Source organism: Rattus norvegicus, chromosome 16 (assembly GCF_036323735.1).
Source record: "Rattus norvegicus strain BN/NHsdMcwi chromosome 16, GRCr8, whole genome shotgun sequence".
NCBI lineage: Eukaryota > Metazoa > Chordata > Mammalia > Rodentia > Muridae > Rattus > Rattus norvegicus.
Genome location: NC_086034.1, coordinates 1,063,258 through 1,079,568, shown reverse-complemented (window position 1 = coordinate 1,079,568; position 16,311 = coordinate 1,063,258). Strand labels below are relative to the sequence as shown.

General features: G+C 51.6%; 1 protein-coding gene across 10 annotated transcripts in view; it reads right to left on the bottom strand.

The window, feature by feature from the left end:
- Positions 1–16,311, bottom strand: part of Zmiz1 (zinc finger, MIZ-type containing 1) — a 205,443-nt gene that overhangs the window by 159,857 nt on the left and 29,275 nt on the right. For 9 of the 10 annotated variants that reach the window (XM_063275487.1, XM_063275482.1, XM_063275484.1 and 6 more), the window contains one exon: positions 2,251–2,370. The exons of the other annotated variant lie outside the window; for it this stretch is intronic. The gene's annotated coding sequence lies outside the window, so the exon portion shown is untranslated. The remainder of the gene's footprint in view (positions 1–2,250; positions 2,371–16,311) is intronic. 10 annotated transcript variants of the gene reach the window in all.

Here is a 16,311-nt window from a genome sequence, read left to right as displayed (position 1 = left end):
ATGGGGCAATCAAAAAAAAAATGGAGAGAGAGAAATGGAGCTGCAGACATCCTAAAGTTCACATCCTTAACCCTGTAGTGTTCAATGAAATCATCCAGTGTGCCTTTCTTCTCTACATTCCAGCCACCGAAGGGGCAAACTGTCACAACCTGACAGGATACTCTCCTTTGCATCTGGCCTTCCCAGCTACGATGGTCAGAAGCAACTCAAGTCTTCTTTCCTATGCCCAGGCTTTGTGTGGACTCAGTCCTATCTCCTCTGAATGAGCAGGGCTGAGGGTTGTCTTACTCTGGTGGGCCAGACCTCCAGGGCCAGCTAGGTCATCTTCAGCAGCCTAGGACCTGGAGCCTGTCCAGCACAAGGAGTTGAAGTTAAATTTTACAAAAAGAATCAGACCCCATGGAAGAGTTCAGGGATGGTCCTCTGCGGCCGCCGTCCATTTTATGATCTGAGTGGATCTTGCCACGGCCCAGAAGCTTGGAGTGGGTTCCGATCTCTCAAAGCCTCCTTTTTTTTTTTCTTTTTTGCATCCAGCCAATAGAAATAATCCCTTTATGAGAACTAATGAGTTCTGCAAGCACTTTGCCCACTGCAGAGAACCACAAGAAACCTGATTGAGGCACTGGGGCACAGAAGATTCCAAGCATCCAACCCACATGACCAAGTGGACGGAAACAGGTGGGGGTGGGGGTGGGTGGGGTGGGGGTGGGGAGTCCAGACAGGAGACTTTCCAAACGGAAAGTTCTGGACTTTGCTGGAGCTCCTCTGCTGCAGAATCTTCCCTTCTCTCTGTCCCTTGTCATACATGCTGCCTGGTCTGGTAGACTTGAGAAATACTGAAACCCAGGCTGGCTGTTTTAGTGGGGATGGAACGATGGCACAGGGACTGTAGGTCAGGCTGGAATGGTGTACCTAAGAGAGCTCCCACACACCCTAACGTAGCCTGTCCCCAGTCACCTAGGAAAAGACGGGTCCTGGCGTCACAGAGCCTCCTGCTGTGGGAGGGGACACCACGGCTCATGTAGTGGATGAGGCTCAGAGGCCAAGAGGCCTTGTGCAGGTTCAGTGGGCTGTATATAGCTGTGAGTGGTGGAGCCCAAGCACTCACTTGATTGCTTCCACTTCTGTGATCTGGCTTCATGGGCCACCCTTTGGCACATTGACTCTCAAGCTTTAAAGAACCTCACTGTGCCGTCACCAGCTTGACATCCTCCATACTTTGTGAACAACTGACTTTGTTTTTTATTTTTCACTGAGTCCTGCAAATGATTCAGCTGGTCCTAATTCCAACAGATTCTCACGGGTGCTTGGGTGCAGGCAGAATGGCCCTGAGTTAACATTTGCTTCCCTGGGACTCTCTATAGGAGCTGTGTCTTCCATGTTTCTCTCTATATATCAACATAGTAACATTCTCTCCTTCTCTAGACCAGCTCAAGGGCCACTCCCCAGGGTTCATGCCTAGGCTTTCTATCATAATACAGATGGTTCTCTCATGCCATGAGGGGATCTCAGTAGATAGAGCTAGGGCACAGTGTAGTTCATCAATACTAGTTCTGGCCCTGTCGTTTCCTACCTCTGTAGCCCATGCCCTCTAGGTTTTAGTCCCATCCAATGTGAAATGGCCAACTTCCAGAGGGAGCCGGATCAGAGAAAGCCACAGTCACTTTGTAGAAGACTTCTCCTTTTGTACTGAGTTATCTCTACTGAGGAGACTCAGCCCCACTCTCAAAAAGGAGCCCCAGGATGGGGAAACCAGGAGAGGACTCAAGGGTACACAGATCTGAACTTGAACCCAGGTTTTGAATGGCATATGGCCTCGGGCAAGGTCCTGAGGCTCAGTCTCCCCACCTGTACAATGGTGATGGTGACAGCCACTCCTCAAGGGCAGGTATAGAGGGAACATGCTTGGTGTGGTACTAGTGCACAGTCAGGTACCCACAGAAGCAGAGGATGTTATTATTACTATGACAACTGTTAACATCTCTGTGAACTAAACTAGAAGGCAAAATCCCTTAGCAGGATGCTGAAGCCTACCAAACCTACACAGGACACTGACAGTAGAATAAAACCACACGTCCAACAACCAGGCTATGCCCGTGCCCTTTCCTCTCTGGCAAAATAGAAATTGGGAAATGAGCCATTTCCCCACCCAGCTCCTCAAGCCAGATCTCCTATTTTAGGTGGCCACAGATACCTGCCCACCCCTCAGTGGCAGATTCCCAGTACCAATATAGCTGGCCATCCACTCACCTGCTAAGGCTTCTGCCAGCCAATCACAACTCAAGGCTCTTGTGATGTTGGGGAAGGAAGGTTGTAGAGAAGGAGGTGCTGAGAGGGTTCTATGCTGTCTGAGCACAGTGGCTACAAGTCCTGCAAGAGAAAGCAGAAAAAGACAATGAGCTCTGGGTTCAGGACTGCCTTTAGAAGGGTCTCAGTTTCTTCACCTGTAGAATAGCAGAGAAAATATCCCTCTCATGGGTACTTGACTGTGCACAGGACCATGCCTGCCCGGGTCCCTCAGACCACCTGGGGATAAAGCCAGGTGCCCAAGTGGAGCTCCATGGAAACTGGGGGCTGTGGCTCCTCTTAGAAGAGGAACAGGATCTTGAAATTCATACCTGAGATTCTAGAACCAGCCCCAGTGGCCTCTATAGCCTGTATTCGGACAGCAGCGGTGAACCTCCATGCATACCACCACTAGACCTCACCAGTATGCCTTCATGCCATCTTTCCAAGCCTTAGTGGCCTTGGGGTCCATGCTTGGGGTCCTCTGAGAGGCCCTATCTGACAACCCACTTCTGTTCTCAAAGATTTGCAGCATATTGAACAAGTCTCTCCCAGATTTCCAAAGCTTCATCAGGAAGGTCTAATCTACCTTTCCTCGGTCATTGTGATTCCAGGGTTCCAGGGACCATTTGGTGTTGGGTGGAGAGTGGGAGCTAAGCAATGAAGACAGCAATCCTGGTACAGTGAGGGTGAACCTGTGGGCCAGCTGATATGTGCCTTCAGTTAGGAGGCCTCCAGAGCATCCCTGAAGGTGTCCTGTTGTCTATAACACAGTGGTCTCTGTGTGTGTGTGTGTGTGTATGTGTGTGTGTGTGAGAGAGAGAGAGAGAGAGAGAGACAGAGACAGAGACATAGACACAGAGAGACAGAGACAAACAGACAGAGAGAAAGATAGAAAGAGGTTTTCTCTGCTATTCTACAGATGAGGAAACAGAGGCTCTTATAAGGGCACTCTCTTCCCAAGATTCCCTAGTTAAGTGAGAGGGGCAAGGTCAGCAGGATATCATGTCTTGTAGATTTGCACATTGCTGGCAGAGTCAAGTCTGGGGGCTGCTTTGGCAGACTCTTCTGAGCTATGTCCCCAGACAACTGACAGTTGGGATCAGCTATGGGGAATCCTTAGGGCTGGAAAAAGTGTCACAGAGAAGAAAGCTTTCTCAGGAAAAATTGCTCAGTCTGCTAGCCTGCTAAGCCCTCCTTCCTCCAGCCTGGAGACCCAAGGCTGGGGCTCAGAGAGGGCAGCATAAGGAGCCCCTTGTAACATCGGTCTAAGTGTTAATAAGCAAAGACACCCATCAAGCTGATCTACAGCTGGCAAGCCGTCCTAAAACTCCCTTCCAGACCCTAAACACTGCAGGCAGAGCACACACAGTATCGCCATCTTAGAGGAGGGTGTGGAGACAGTTTGTTGAGCTAGCCCAGGACCCAGAATGTCCATTTTGACAGCAATGTACACGATAGTTCAAGTGGTTCATCAGCACCAGGAACAACAGTCCCACGGTGAACACGCCATGTGAACACAGGCACAGAATGGACAAATTAGTGCATCATGCGCACCCCCTCAAAGTATCAGGAGGAGGTGGCCTCAACTATAGCCAGTAACACACATAAATCTCACCAACAAGAGCATCTGTCTGAAAGTCAGTCATGGGAGAGAATGCCACTTAGACCAAGGTCAAAAAAGAGACAGGGGAACTTGGGGTTGTAGCGCAGCCATGACCAATATAGCAGCCTCTATTAAGGGGCAATTTACTCTTCACCTGTTACCCAGTGTGACTCTTCAAGCTTTGAAGGACAGGATTCAGTGCAACTGGCACTTGCTGGGTATAGAGAGCTAGCTACAGGAGGTTCTACCTTTCTGATCCTGACTCTCTGAAAGCCTTAAGACCTCAGAAGAAAGCATTCTACAAGGTAGGAGAAGTGAGGTACAGCCAGCATCCCAACCCATTGCCCAGTAGGGCAGAGGTCTCAGGTGACTGGAGGAGCCACATGCACCTAAGGGACATCTCAGATAGGAAGGAGGGACCTCTTGCAGAATTCTCCCTTTTCCCACCTCCAGACTACTCCTTGAAAGTGGAACAGATAACCCAGACCATGCTTCACAAATCAGAATCCTTTCAATGGCAGGCATCTGAGAGGAACACAAGGCCTTCTAGGGAGTCTGGAATGTTGTGTTTCTTGGTGGCACAATAGTTACACAAGCATGTTCACTCTGGGACAATTTATTCAGCTACATGAGTAGGGTAGGACACTTTCCTGAGTAACACTTCAATAGCAGCTGAAAAAAAAAATCTGATCTGAGTGACAGGACTGGCTCCTCCCTGCACTGCCCCCATGCCCCACCTCCCTACTCTCCCCACTCCACAGCTGCCTCTGCCCTGCACCTTGGATGCCCCAACCCTTTCCAACTGCACCAGGTGGCGCCTTCTCCAGAAAGCCTTCCGAAACCTCTCTTCCATCCCTTTCTGGGCCCATGTGTGCTTGTTCAGTTCTGAGCAGGAAGGAATAGAGCCTCTCTCAGGGAAGATTGAGCCTTTTTCTTCTGACTCCAAAGATTCTTCAAGTAGAGGTCGATCAGGGTTAGGTGGTACATTCCGTTTCCTTCATCTTCCAAGGAAGAGACTCCTACAGTGATCCGTATTGGGTTGACACAGATCAGAGACCAGCATCAGACGAGGAGATGCTTCAACGTCATCTCCACCCCAGTGTAGACTGAAGATGAAGCTGAAGTTGGGGATGCAAAGAGGTTTCCACAGCAGGGAGGTTTAAAGGATTCTCTTGTTGTAGATGGCACCATAAATGTGTGTCATTCCCCCACAACTACCTATTAAAACAAGACCACAGAGCCTCAAAGGGCCAAGGAAGAGGCATGAGGACTGACAAAGACATTCACCCCTCTGCAGTCCTTCAGGGTAGCTCTCCATGGCAGCCTCCACACCCTGCTGGGGTAACAAGAGTCTCAGCTGACCCCCAATGCTAGGGCCTAGACACACACCAACCCTCTTGTCTTCATCTTCTCAGCTGCAGCACTGCCCTAAATGTGTGTGTGACCACTAGCCCCTGAGCTCACCATGCATCAGACAGGTAGGCTAAGTCAGCCATCTTGGAGAGGTCTGTTTTCCCTCTTCTGTGGAAGGCATGAGGCCCAATAGGCCAAGGGGATGTGGGTCTTGGGACTTGTTCTGTCCCACCGTGCCAACAACAATTCCTGCCAACAGCCATCTGATGTAGCCACCTCACCACCTCACTCTACACAGACCACAGCAGCCACTCCCTGCCTCAGACACCCTTTGCTAAGAAGGGAAGCCTCTACAGAGCAGAGATACACAGGTGAGCCAAAGCATGGCTGGCTGGGGGAATGAGGGAAGGACACCAGTCCTTGGGGAGAGGTCTGCTAGAAAGGCATGTGTTTGTGTGTGTAAGGGTCGGAGGGGTGAAAACAGTACCCCTAAAGGCATTCAGGCAGAGGGAGGGCCCCATGAGGTCACAGGTAGATCAGAAGCAAGCTGGACTTCAAAATCACTCAGATGACTGCTGAACCCACCGTGTCCTGTCCTCTCCCTGGAGAGAATGCGGGTCTGGAAGTCAGCCCAGAAATTTAAATTGTTAACAAGACCTCCCAGGTGATCTTCTGCATCTGGAAAGATAGGTAACACTAGCAGTTGACCTTCCAGGTCCTTCTGGGCCCCGGAGATTATCCTCTTTGAATATCCCTCTCCAGCTCCCCAAACCCATCTGGAAGATACCAGCCCTCCAGGGCAATGGCCTGAACACATCATTAACAATGATTTAAAAGCTTCAGAAGGGGGGAGGGGTAAGATTGGGGGGATCCATCTCACAGTGGTGGTACCAGTCCAGCTCCTTCCCAGCTCCTGAGCCCCCAGAGCCACATGCTTAGCATGGGGTAGGGTTTGTGGAGCAACAGCTGTTTGGCTGCTGTTCAGTGAGGCTCCAGAAAAGCAATTATCTTGCTCTTAGCAGAAAGGCATGGGCCCTTTTCCACACACACACACACACACACACACACACACACACACACACACACACACACCAGGCCAAGATGCTGTGGTGGCCCTCATTACCACTCGCTCTAGACTCCAGATTTCTGACTAGATCGCTCCACCTCAATCCTCTGAGCACACTTCCAACACTTAAATCATTTAGCCCGCTAAACCGGAGACGGCAAAATGGGTGCTATTTCTTAAAAACATACAGAGAGCGTATTAAATTATTGATAGCCATTAAACAGGAGGAAAATATTAAACAGCTCTCAGCCCTTATCAATCATTCATGCAGTTTCCACTGGGGTGTTTTCTGGAGTGATCACTCGGGCAGCCCGGGGAGCTGGCTCCTGCCAGCAAGGAAGGCAGTGGCTGGAGAGAGGCCAGCAGCAGTCACCTTGGGCAGGGGTGTATGGGGGCAGGGAGGTGAGGTATTGCACTTGCAAGCTAGCAACCCTCTGCTCTTCCCCACGTAGTTAACAAAGGGAGACTCGAGCACCGCCTTCAGGAGCCTCTTAATTAAATCCAGCCTGCTTTTATTGGGCACCTACTATATATCAGGCCTGTGGGATGCACAAATAAAGAGCCTCAAGGCCCTCGGGGGCTAACGGGGGTGGTGGGGAACCCATTGCAAGAGAACGTGACTGTGTTGTACAATGATGGAGCCAAAACTAGAGGTCCATGGGGAGCTGAGACAGAAAAGAGAGGACAGTCATGGCTGAGGCTGCCAAAGAAGAATTCACTGAAGTAAATTCCTAGGGAAATTCTTAGATGGGGGTGGAAATTTGCCCTGAGGATAAGTAGGGAGTAGACTAAGGGGATAGCCCAGATAAAGGCTGACCTGGTTGTGTGGCAGCTGCTGGGATGGATGGTAGCTTGAACACAGACATAAGGCATGTACGTAGGAGGCTAGCACCCTCAGTATACACAGACAGGAGCTTGGGGTTCACCCTAGCTGCCCTGGCCAGTATCCCCACCACACTGGTACGGCAGATCCATTTCCTGGCTCTGATTCAGGACACCTAAGCCAGTGTGACGCAGACCTGGAGGCTGTAGGTCCAAGGCCCTGCTGCATTCGGCCACAGACAGGCCTGGCAATGCTACACTTGGGAGACAGGCTCCCCACTGCTGCCTAACCATGCCAAGGACCCAGACACCAGAGCTATGGGAGCCAGCAGATACCTGATACTACCCCTCCTCTCAGCGGAGGGACCAGCCGCAGCCAGAGGCCATGTGAGGATCCCAGGCCCAGATGGGCTGCTCAGCCTGACCCTGCCCAGCTTCTTGAGCCATGCCCAGCACACACTGGTCTTCCTGAATGTTTTTCGGGGCTGTCACTTGCGGCAGCAGAGGCCCTGCCAAGTGTGGATCACACCCTCGGTGAGGCAAGCTGCTGTCTCAGGGAGATGTTTTATGGAGAGGAGATGTTTACCATCACACCGGGATGGTAAAGGCTTCACTGAGAGAAATTCAGTCTGCAAAGTGGGGAGCAGCAAAAGATCCCTTTCTCAGATACTTAGATCTTCATTCAGAAAGAGAGGCCTGGGCTTCAGGGTTTATCCCTCAGGCTTCAGGAACCTATGGAATAGGGGTATGAGTCCATCAAGCTGATGCAGAAATGAAATTCTGAAGCCAGACTCCACTAGGCCATCAACCATCCCCTCCTGGGCTCTGCTTGTACACACAGCGACAGATATGCATTCAATCTGGGGAAAGCCGCAGGGCTCCCACGGGACAGGAGTGACCTCCAGAGTGGCTGGCTGCAGCCTGCAAGGAGGAAGGAATTCCTGAGGTTGACCCCAATCAACACTGCTCTGCTCACCTCAAGACTCGGAATGATGTCATACTTCAGCCCCCTCCCTTCCTCGGGTTCTAGCCAAAGTCTCAGGACCCCTGTGTATCCCTATCATCAGCCCTCCTGGGTTGTCACATATGATATCTTCTTTCTAATTCAGGTTTCACACAGGTGCCTGGCCCTGGGCAGAACTTGGGAGCAGGTTATCTACAAAACCTTGCTGACCAGCAAAATCAAGACCCAAATGGCTCCATAATCCCAAACAAATGCACCTGGTTCTAGCTCTGACTTCCAATTTCGAGCACTTGTTACGGTCAAACTCCCCAGCCTCCTAGTTCTTCACTCACTGCTGTGTTCACAGACGTTCCTGTACCCCAAGCATACCACAATTCCTCAACCCTCCTGGACTGTCATGATCCCAGGGCCTTTGCATATGGCAGAGCATTCCTTACCCAGCCAAATCCTGCTCTCTCCAGTTGTGACTGATGCACACTTTACATATTATTCTAGACTGAATTCTGGTCACACCAGTTCTGAGCTAACTGGGGTACATCATGAATACCAACAGGGTTCCTTTCATCAGCACTTGGCACACAGGGTCAGGGTAAGCCTCTAACTTTATTACACTCCAAACCACCCACCCCGGTTCCCAGCCCACCACCCAGACCCAGTTCTTCCTCATGGACAACGTGTAGAGGTCTCACGGTACTTTTAAAAGCTGTTCCCCAGAGAGAGGGTGAGATGCTCTCAGCCAAAAGTAACGAGACTGTATTCTTGGAGTTCCCGAGCCAAAGGAAGGGGCAGGCTTGGGAATTTCCAGGCAAATGCCAACAGAAATTGGCCACGAATGAATCATTAACTTTCAAGTTGAGAGCTCAAGTGCTTGTGCCAAGGTCTTCAACTCTGGACTATGTGGGCCACTTGGCTTCGCTTGGCTCATGCCTGCCCCTGCCCCCACTGGCCATCTGCTTTACTCTGTGGCCTCTGTTCACCAAGAGGCAAGACCATCTGAGCCAGAGCAGCCCTGGTGGCTAATGTGAGAGAGTTTGCCTTTCCCCAAGACCCACTCCAAACCTTTGTCCTCTCACCCACACCCTTCTATCATACCGACCTCTCCAGCTAGCCAAACCCTTTCTGTCCTTGAAGTCTGTATGCACTCTAGCCTGCCTTCTACCTAAGCCTCATGGCCCCCAAGTCCCTGCAGCCCTGCTTATGTCTCTGTGAGGTCTACCTGAATTGCCCTCAGTGCCTGGGACTCATTTTTGCTAGGACTTTTCTCTACTCCTCTCTCAACTGTACTCTCGCAACTGCCAGAAAGCTGGCACCACCAGGGACCCACTGAACACAGGGCTCTGTAGGAATCCCACAGCTCTGAGTCCAAAGCTGGCAGTTTGTTGAGTTAATATAGGGTCTGCAGTCCTCACAGGGTTGAAATGGGTCGTGATCTGTTCCCCATCTCCTCAGACTTCTTTTCAGGGCCCGTGTCCAACGGCGCTGTGGTCCGAAGGTAGCAGATAAAGGTGACTTTGGGCCTTGAGTAGGGGAACTGGGAGTTCCAAATGGTCTTGTAGCCAGCAAAGACCCAGAAAGAACCTCAGGGTACCACCCTACAAAGCTGGATGTAACAGACAGTAAGCCTAGAGCACAGGCAGAATCTCACAAATAGGCATCCTACCCTTGGTGCAATGCTTACTACATGCACTCATCTGGCTTTCCAGATTCAGGGTCGCCTGTACAGGGCCGCTAGACAGAGTGACGGGTACCACTGCCTTGAGCGTTCACTAGCCATGACCCTTATCCTTCCTCCACTGCATGGAGAGAGAAAGACTGCCACGGCAGTGTGAAAGGTGGACTCCAAGTTCCCCAGAAATTTGAATGGAGCTAAAGAGGAAGTCACTGTCTGAGATCCAGGTCAGAGTAGCTGTTTGAGGATCTGGGCCCAGGTACCCCACACTCCTGGTTGCCCAAGCTTAGAGCTTTGACAAGTGCCAGGGGCACCATCTCACCCATCATCCCCGCCTTCTCCGCAGAGCCCTTTGTTCATCTGGTCGTCAAAATGGCCTCATGAAGTTGGGCATGCTGGTTCAGGACTGTAACTCTAGCACCCAGGAGACTGGCTGGAGGATTTCAAGCCTGAGATCAGTCTGGGCAGATTATTAAAATTCTGCATCAAGAAAGAGTGCTTGCCTTGCATGGAGAGGCCCTGCGTTCCATCTCTAACACTACAAGCAGAACGCAGTGAAAAGGTCTTCAAGGCAGCTGGTGAAGGTCATTATCACCATGTGACAGACGGGGAACCAAAAAAAGGAGCCTGACTTACCCAGTGATCTAGGTAGCAAGCTCCATCTGAACCTAACTCGAAAATGGCCGTCCCTAAAGCCATTAGCAAACAGGAAAACACAGGATGGAGAGGTAGAAGAAACTGGTTACAGTCATGTGCTCCTGACGGAACCTGGGTGCCCTCATCTGCCTGCTTTGGAAATGGGTTTCTGTGACACAGCGTTTTTCCCATGGCCTGGCTCACAGTTGGTAGACATGGTAGGGAAGAAACGTAGACTGTATGAGGTGCTCTGGGGGGAGGGGGAAGAGTGGTTGGGGGAAAGGTGGTTAAAGAGCTCTGAAGACAAATGAGGCAGGGTTCCTGGCATGGCCTTGCTTTCCTAACGATAAGGGCACAAGGCCTTATCCATGAACCTAGGATCAGGACAGATGTCTGGAATACACTGAGCCTGTGTGTGTGTGTGTGTGTGTGTGTGTGTGTGTGTGTGTGTGTGTGTGTGTGTGTGTGTGTGCTCGCGCGCGCCTGTGCATGTACATTCCCTATCATATCCCTGACAGTCACACGTGTCAAACACAGGTTGCACGCACACAGGTTGACAGGCAGACATCCATCCCACAGGACCACTGCTGCCCCGAGTGCTAGCAGGCACACCCGTATGGTACACTGTGTTCATTTCCACTCAAATCAAGAGCAAGTGTGTGAACAGGCTCTGGGGCACACCACACATGCTCCCAGACATGGGTCAAGACACATGTACACACTCATGCATGGTAGTTCCGAAGGTGGCCAGGACAGGGAGATAAGCAAAGAGAGCAGGTGGCAGGCAGCCATCTCCAGGATCGGGTGAGGAGCCCTCCCTGCTGCTGTGCTGAGTCGATGGGACAGCTCACAGCAACCCCATAAATCACGAAGTCACTTGCCGCAGCTGTTTAAATCACCGCTGCTGGACTTGGCACTCAGGACAAAGGGCCAGCAGCTGTGGGCAGAAAAGAGGGCGGATGTTGGATTTGGCACCACCCACTCCAGGACTGCCTCCCTACCTGCACCCAAGGTAGACCCCTTTGCCCTGCCAGCTGCTAGGCCCTTCTTGCTTTGACCTTTACTCCTCCTTGTTCAGCCAAGCCTTGGAGTGCATTCGAAGCTTGGGCACTGGCCTCCAGTCCTAGTGCTGACAGCTTCTACCAGTGACTAGTATCCTGTGGGCACTTGAGGGTGGGGGAGGGGAGACACAGTCAGTTCCTCAACAGGAACACTGTGGGTTGTCACCAGACCAGACATTTAGGCAAGGACCCACAGTCAGTTCCACGCAGGGGGCGTCCCCTCCCTTGGCCCACATCACTTCCCGTCTGTAAAGTGGGGATGGGCTTAGGGCCTCCAGGGCTGCTCCAGCTAAGGATCTGCTGCTGGGGAAAAGATCTCGTGGATGCTGATTAATTATGACTATTAATAATACAGCCATCTGTAGCTCGTGGTACAGCACATATGATTAAAGCCGGGCCCGGTGCCCCGGCGGCAGAATGAATAGGTCTCTGAATGGGCCGCTGGTGTCTCGACCAGCCTGAGAGTGGATGCGTGGTGATGGAACACTGGGGAGGAGCTGTTTGCACTGCTCAAACAGATGAGGAGAGCAGAGACAGACAGGCAGGCAGACAGACAGACAGTGGGGACCTGTTTATCAGACAGTGAACACCAGACAGTCCCCGAGGCCAAGCCTCGGGGAAGGACTCTCTGTGTCAGCCCCCAGGGAAAAGCTTGCGAGGCACTAGCCCTTCTCAGCTTTGCCCTGCTGCCTAGAGCCCCGATCTTCATCCGGAGACTCCTCAGATGCTGTGGGGTGCTAGCTTGGGTCAGCATTGTGACAGATGCTGACTGCATCATTTCACATCTGCCTGGTGTCCTCCCCTCTGGCCCCCCAGGCCAGCCCTGCTCCAAGTTGCCTCCCTGCACAGTATGAATCTTTCTGGCACACCTCCCTCTGAACAGTGGGACAGTGGGTACAGCCACCATCCCTCTGCCCTCTGTCCTTGATGTGAACATGAATGCACTCTAGGTGCTCATACCCAGTAGCCTGACCACAAGCTGCTGCTGCTAAGTATCCTGCTACTCCACATGGTAGGAAAATCGACAGCACTAGGCCCTACCTTGCAGGTACACATACACCATGACCTGGGGACTCCCACAACAGCCTGTGTGCTTAGGATGACTCATCTGGTGGGTCAAGGAGCTGAGGGAAAGACAGTGGGCAGAGTGCACACTAGGCTGTTTGGTCACAGAGGTCTCACTTTCCAGGTCACTGAGACCTGAAGGGAATGAGCCAGTCAAGGTTAAACACCATTTGTGGGAACTGAAGCACTATCTTTTGAGCCATCAGCATGATGATCATTGTGGATGGGGAAGGGTCCAGAGACGGGCAGCATGGGTTCAGGCCAGGTTTCTGCATTCACCTTCTCTGTGGTCACAGGCAAGTCCTTTGCCAACCTCGGGCAGCATTTCACACCTGCCTGGTGTCCTCCTCTCTGGCCCCTTCAGCTGTCTCTTCAGCTCTCAGTGAAATGAATGGGGCCTGTTCTCCCAGTGCAGGCACTGGAGGCGTGAGGTGTAGGCACTGAGGCAATGGTGGAGTTAATGCTCTGAAAATGACAAAAGAGCAGCTGGGGTCCCCAAACCACAGTTCTAGTGAGGTCACTAAAGAATACTACTCAGGGATCTGAAACCAGGGATGCCTTGGAAAATCAGGGGTACTTGTCTACATAGAGCATGAAGATTGGATGGTCTTCACCGCGGTGCTCCCCGGGGTCGCACCTCTGTAGCTCCTGTGTGATGATCCTTCTAGACGATGGTTGTCATACTTCCTGGTCACCTACACTTTATCTAATCCTGGGCTGACCCCATGGGTTACCCCAGGAGCAGCTAAGTCCTAAAAGGAGCTTGTAGGTTCTATCACTTACTAGGTAATACCGGTGTTCAGCTCTAGGGGAGCAATGGGATCCATCTACAAGATCCTGGGTGACTAATGATGGCAAAGCATCCCCAAGTTCCTTTCCCACACCTATGGCAGGCATCACTAATCAATCCCAGTTCTCTCTTACAGAACTCCAATGTGGCCTTAGAACTGTGGTTCTACATGGCACTCTGGGCCATCATTCTTAGACAGGGTATACAGAACACAAAGTGTTTGACATGCCTGTTTGTGGAACAAAGGTCATACTCCATTGGGGTTAAACACTGCCAATGAGGATGAGGCCTAGTCTTGGTTCTGGCCTGGGAGATACCAGCTGGGATGGCAGCTACAAACTGGGGATCTTCACTGTGGGTGAGAGGAGATGGTTGTGCTGTAGGACCCTTCCAAACATTTAGCTCAACTGCTGTAGAAGCACAGCAGCTTCTCTCTCTCTGGCCCTAGGCCTGGAATTTCTCTTGCTAGGGGTGGTGATCCTTCCAGTAGCCCTTCCTACCTACAGCTCCAAGACAGAACTCTGTGAGCCCTCAGAGAAAAAGCAGCCCAAACGGCATCCCAATTGTACTTCTGCTCCTCCTTACTGCCCCCACTCTCCTAACAGATGTTCTCAGAATGTTCTGCTTGAAGTCAACTTGCAACTTCTGTTTAAATACATTTCTTTAAAAAAACAAAAAAAAAAAAACCAAAAAACTCAGCATTACCGTAGACAAAATCAGCTTTAGCCATCATGAATTAAAGATGACAGGAGACTTGAAAACATGGCGCTGTAATCTAAGGTCCACCACAGGTTGGAGGTCCCTATAGCCCTGGTCTGTCAGAAGACGGCAATAGCAAGTGTTTGGAAGCTGTCCTTGATTTGGGCTAAGAGGTAGAGCAGTCTGAGTTTAGGCGGGACCCCTTGGTCCTGAGTAACACAGCACGACCATCTCTCTATTCTTTTAGGGGTGTGAGCCCATCTCAAGGATCTGAGGGGTGGTCACTAACAGCACTTGATAAATGAGGAGGCTCAGAGACATGGTCTCACTGACTCAAAGTCACAGAGCATCGAGAGGCTAAGCTGTGTTATCCAAGCCTTCTGAGTCAGCCCAGGCCCCTCCTCTCTAGGGCGCTGCCAAGTTGGTGCTGCCGAGTGTAGTCACCCTGACCCGTGGCTGTGCTAACAGCTTTTACACCTGAGGTTAACAACTATGATTTAAGAGGTTGTTTGTCTTAATTTTCAGGAGTCAGCTTCTGAGCAGGTACTAATGCATCAGCCTGGGAAGTCTGTCTTTTAGAAAATATTTATTGCATTTCATGACAGTTTGGTGACAATTGGTTGCAACATCTGCTCTTTTCCTCACTTTTTATCACAGCACAAACCCAGAGCAACACACACACACACACACACACACACACACACACACACACAGAGAGAGAGAGAGAGAGAGAGAGAGAGAGAGAGAGAGAGAGAGAGAGAGAGAGAGAGTCTCCTCAAAGCTACCACTGGGATCAAGTCCTCACCCTCGAAATTTAGATTCTAGTTTCAGTGTAGGATTGAAGAAAGACAGCTGGAGCTGAGCTAACCTGGTGCTCGCCAATGGCTTACAGAAGTTAATTGACCTCCATAATGCTGGTGGCCACAGCAAGGCATCACCGTCAACCCAGCAAAAGCCTGTGCAGGGGCTTTTACAATAAGCGGCTATCGGAGTCCTCTCTGCTCTATCCCGGCTCTGTCTGCTACTAACTGGCTCCCTTGGGCTCTGCCAGGCCCAGCCTACTGGCCCTGACTTACTCACAAAATGACCTTTTCAGTACTAAAGCCCTGAGGATCTTCCACCGCATTCTGGAATCTCAGGTAGAAACTCCGCGGAGGAAGCCATGTGAGATGCTGTCCAGCATAGGGAAACTGAGTCTGTCATGAAAAGCCCCACACCCCAGTGGGCACAGCAGAGGCAGCTGAGCTGCTATGTCACAATCACAAGTTCCCAGCTGAGAACAGGGAGCAGCAATGACACCCAGGGCCCAGGGCCAGGAGAAAGTGAACAGTGTTCCATGCCCGAGGCACGCGCCTTCTGAACACACCAGCTCTACTCTTCCAGGTGGGGTTTCTAACCCTCTGTACCAAGGCTGCAGACTCCACCCTCAGCACCCGGCTCCGCCCATTGCACCAGGCTCCACCCACTGCACCTGGTTCCACCCAGCACCGGCAACCACAGGTCAAGCTTCAGAGAGCCGGTGGTTCCAGATGCACCAAAGCCCAGGTCAGTCCCGCCTACACTGCCCCAGGAGATTGGCAGAGTGCTCCAGGGTTTGATCCATAAAGCCTCTCTCTACTTAGATGTCAACAGACATGGCCAACTAGTGATCTGCCGTGACACTGCCCTTTTACTCTCTGCTTTCCCTCATCCAGTTTCCCCCCTTTCTCCACTATTCCTTCTGGATCAACTGACGTCCACCCCACAGGGGCCCAGGCCCAAGACCCATAGGTAGGACCTGGAAACCAAGCAAATGTCCTTGGCTCTAAGGCTGCCCCCAGCCAAGTTAGTTACCACCAGATAGACCCTCATATCACATCTCACAGGCCCACCGCTCCTACTTCCTCTCCTGGCAGGCGGGTGCCAGGTGAGAACGGGGAACCTCGGGCATGGAACACTGTTCACTCTCTCCTGGCCCTGGGCCCTGGTGTCATTGCTGCTTTCTCTTCTTGGCTCCCATGCTCACCACCCCGTGTGCGTCTGGTCTCTGGTCCTACCTCATTTTATAAACTCCCCTCCATTGCTGCTCACTCCGCAAGTGCCTTCAGACACCAAATGAATCCCTGCCTCAGGGCCTTTGCGTTTATTTTTCCCTCTCAAATCCCATGCCCGCACAGGGACCAGCTCCACAGTCTCCCCCGAGGTAGCTTCCCTGTGGTACCCTCATCTCCACAACACCTTTCTGTAACAACACCCAATGCCATTCCGTGTCTCTGCGTGCTGCAAAGGCTGGTCCCTTATTATGTATTTATTCT